The sequence below is a fragment of the Notamacropus eugenii genome, chromosome 7 (assembly GCF_028372415.1).
Source record: "Notamacropus eugenii isolate mMacEug1 chromosome 7, mMacEug1.pri_v2, whole genome shotgun sequence".
NCBI classification, from domain to species: Eukaryota; Metazoa; Chordata; class Mammalia; order Diprotodontia; family Macropodidae; genus Notamacropus; species Notamacropus eugenii.
In genome coordinates, this window is record NC_092878.1 from 112117007 (window position 1) to 112121328 (window position 4322).

Here is a 4322-nt window from a genome sequence, read left to right on the forward strand (position 1 = left end):
AAAACTCAAAACCTAATAGGGTAAATTGATCAGATGGAAAAGGAAACCCAAAACCTAACTGGGAAAATTGGTCGAATGGAAAAAGAAGTACAAAAATTAAATGGAGAAAATAGCTCCTTAAAGGGAAAAATTGGTCAGATGGAAAAGGAGATGCGAAAGCTAACTGAAGAAAACAATACGATCAAGATTAGAATCGGGCAAGTAGAATCTAATGACTCAATGAGGCAACAAGAATCAGTCAAACAAAATCTAAAGAATGAAAAGATAGGCCAAGCTCACAATGCGGTCGGAGGGGCTGTGGCGGGAAGGCTTGCGTCCGATGCCCTCTATTTAAAGTGAAAAGCATGTCCGCTCCACGAGAGGCCTCGTGGCCGGAGCGAGCCCGGCCGAGGGAGGCGGCGGCGGGGCGCCTGTTAGGGAGGGCCGGCGGGTTGTGCTGCTTAACAAAAACCGGGATCGGCGTTCGGGTAAGGAGGGAGATCGGCGGTGCCTCCTGCCACCGGAATGTGCCTGTTTACGTCCACCGTGCATCTGCGTGTGCCCCGTTACAGGGCCGGCTGTAACCCCTCCGGGGCTTTATCGATGAACGTGTTTATTTACTGCTTGTTCTCCGTTGTCCAGCATGTCCAAAATACTGAAATGTGCCAGCAACGAAGATATTATTACCCTAAGGGCCGAAGACAATGCAGATACGCTGGCGTTGATCTTTGAGGCACCAAATCAGGAAAAAGTTTCAGACTATGAGATGAAATTAATGGATTTAGATGTTGAACAGCTTGGAATCCCAGAACAGGAATACAGTTGTGTGGTCAAAATGCCTTCTGGTGAATTTGCACGAATCTGTCGGGATCTCAGTCATATTGGAGATGCTGTTGTAATCTCATGTGCAAAAGATGGTGTAAAATTTTCTGCCAGTGGAGAACTAGGAAGTGGAAATGTAAAATTATCACAGACAAGTAATGTTGACAAAGAAGAGGAAGCTGTTACAATAGAGATGAATGAACCAGTTCAGTTGACCTTTGCCCTTCGATACCTGAATTTCTTTACCAAAGCCACTCCACTCTCTCCTACAGTAACACTCAGTATGTCTGCAGATGTACCACTTGTAGAGTATAAGATTGCAGATATGGGACACTTAAAATATTACCTGGCTCCAAAGATTGAGGATGAAGGAGGATCTTAGACATTTCATTTCCAGGAAGATAAAGGGAAAAGCTCTTGAAAAGAGAACTGCTTTTGAGATATTCAACAATATGTTTAACTGTTAAGTCTTTTCAGTCTTAACTCTCAGTTTGTACCTCTAGGTACACATATATGTAGATAACTTTCTGTAAATATAGTACTTCTTTCCACATAATTTGTTTTAAAAAAAATCCAAAGTTGGATCTTAATACTATTATCCTAGACCATGCCTTATTTAGAAATTCTATTTTAGATGTTTTTATACCAACAAACTCCTTTTGTAATTCTAACAGAAAAAGAGGATGTCTTCAATTTAAATAAAGTTATATAGGAATTGAGCTCTTCACAGACTAGTAGTCCTTTCAAATGGGACCCTGCTCTGCTGCAAAAATTTTCATGGATTCTCCGCTACAGCTATTATTAATGTAAAAATTACTTGCCAATATTTTTATTTTTCACCTTGGAGCTATTGAATATAAAGCATTGTGGAAATAGCAATAAAAGGATCTTATTTCAAAAAAAAAAAAAAGAAAAGATAGAAGAAAATGTAAAATATTTAATTGGAAAAACAACTGACCTGGAAAATAGATCCAGGAGAGAAAATCTAAGAATTATTGGCCTGCCAGAAACCCATGATGAAGAAAAGAGTCTGGACAATATCTTCCAGGAAATCATCAAGGAAAACTGCCCAGAAGTACTAGACTCAGAGGGCAAAATAGTCATGGAAAGAATCCACCGTTCCCCACCGGAAAGGGATCCCAAACTCAAAACCCCAAGAAATATAGTTGCCAAATTCCAGAGCTATCAAGTGAAGGAGAAAATACTACAAGCAGCCAGAAAGAAACAATTTAAATATCAAGGTCACACAGTCAGGATCACACAGGAACTTGCAGCTTCTACATTAAAAGATCGAAAGAATTGGAACCCAATATTCCATAAGGCAAAGGAGTTGGGACTCCAACCAAGGATCAACTACCCAGCAAAGTTCAGCATAACATTTCAGGCAAGGAGAAAGTCATTCAACGAAATAAGGGATTTCCAGAGCTTCCTGACCAAAACACCAGAACTCAATAGACAATTTGATCTTCAAATGCAGGTCTCCAGAGAATCATAAAAAGGTAAACAGAGGGGAAAAAACAAAAACAAAAACTTGCAACTCAATTAGGGCAATCTGTTTACCTCCCTATAAGGGAAGATGATACCTGTTAATCTTGAGAACTGTGCAGCTATTATGATAAAAGGGATATATGTAGAGGGAACGGGCATAAAGTAAATGATGTCATGTCAAAAATATGATTTAAGTATGAGAAGGGAATGTAATAGGAGGTGTGGAAAGGGGGAAGCAGAAAATGGCAAATTATATCACAGGAAGAAGTACAAAACTATAGTAGAGGGAAGGAGGGGAGGGAGATGAGCATTGTTTGAGAGGTACTCTCATCTGATTTGTTCAAAGGAGGGAACAATAATCTTAAGTAGATAATCCTAACTAGCTCTATAGGTAGTAGGAGGGGAAGGGGGAAGCAAGGGGAGGGTGGCTAAAAGGGAGGAAAGAAGCAATAAGAGTAAAGGGGACTAAAAGGGAGGGGGGCTAAAAGAAGGAGGGGAAGGCTGCAGGAGGAGGGGGAGAAAAGTGAATACTATTGAGGAGGGGAAGGGAGACGGGAGAGTTAAAAGCACAAATGGTGGGAAAGAGGGTGGAGGGAAATACACAGATTGTAATCATAACTGTGAATGTGAATGGGATGAACTCTCCCATAAAACGGAGACGGATAGCAGAATGGATTAAAAGCCATAATCCAACAATATGCTGCTTACAAGAAACACATTTGAAACGGGGGGATACACATAGGATAAAGGTCAAAGGATGGAGCAGAATATATTGTGCCTCAGCTCATGTAAGAAAGGCAGGAGTAGCAATCCTAATCTCAGACAAAGCAAAAGCAGAAATAGATCTAATCAAAAGGGATAAGGATGGAAACTATATCCTACTAAAAGGCACCATAGACAATGAAGCAATATCATTACTAAACATGTATGCTCCAAGTGGTATAGCATCCAGATTCTTAGAGGAGAGGTTGGGGGAGTTGAAGGAAGAAATTGATAGCAAAACTATACTAGTGGGGGACCTCAACCTCCCCCTCTCTGAACTCGATAAATCCAACCTTAAAATAAACAAGAAAGAGGTTAAGGAGGTAAATAAAACTCTGGATAAGGTAGATATGATAGATCTTTGGAGAAAATTAAATGGGAATAGAAAGGAATATACCTTTTTCTCAGCAGTACATGGAACATTTACAAAAATTGACCATGTACTAGGACATAAAAATCTCACAATCCAGTGCAGAAAGGTAGAGATAATCAATGCATCCTTTTCAGATCATAATGCATTAAAAATTCCATGTAATAAAAGGCCATGGAAAGAGAAACCAAAAATCAATTGGAAACTAAATAATCTAATTCTAAAGAAGGATTGGGTTAAAGAAGAAATCATAGAAACAATCAACAACTTCATTCAAGAGAATGACAATAGTGAGACAACGTACCAAAACTTATGGGACACTGCAAAAGCAGTTATTAGGGGAAGTTTTATATCTCTGAATGCTTACATAAATAAAATAGAGAAAGAGGAGATCAATGACTTAGGCTTGCAGTTGAAAAAGCTAGAAAAAGAACAAATTGAAAATCCCCAAGTAAATACCAAATTAGAAATACTGAAAACCAAAGGAGAGATTAATAAAATTGAAATAAAGAAAACTATTGAATTGATAAATAAAACCAATAGTTGGTTTTATGAAAAAACTAATAAAATTGATAAACCTTTGGTTAATCTGATCAAAAAAAAGAAAGAAGAAAACCAAATTACTAACATTAAAAATGAAAGGGGTGAACTCACCTCCAATGAGGAGGAAATTAAAACAATAATTAGAAACTACTTTGCCCAACTTTATGCCCACAAATTCGACAGTCTAAATGAGATGGATGAATATTTTAAAAATTACAAATTGCCCAGATTAACAGAAGAGGAAGTTGAATACTTAAACAACCCCATCTCAGAAAAAGAAATTGAACAAGCCATCAATGAACTCCCTAGGAAAAAATCTCCAGGGCCAGATGGATTCACAAGTGAATTCTATCAAACA

General features: G+C 38.4%; 1 pseudogene; it reads left to right on the plus strand.

The window, feature by feature from the left end:
- Positions 1-487: 487 nt before the first annotated feature.
- Positions 488-1716, plus strand: LOC140514811 (proliferating cell nuclear antigen pseudogene; annotated as a pseudogene).
- Positions 1717-4322: the final 2606 nt, after the last annotated feature.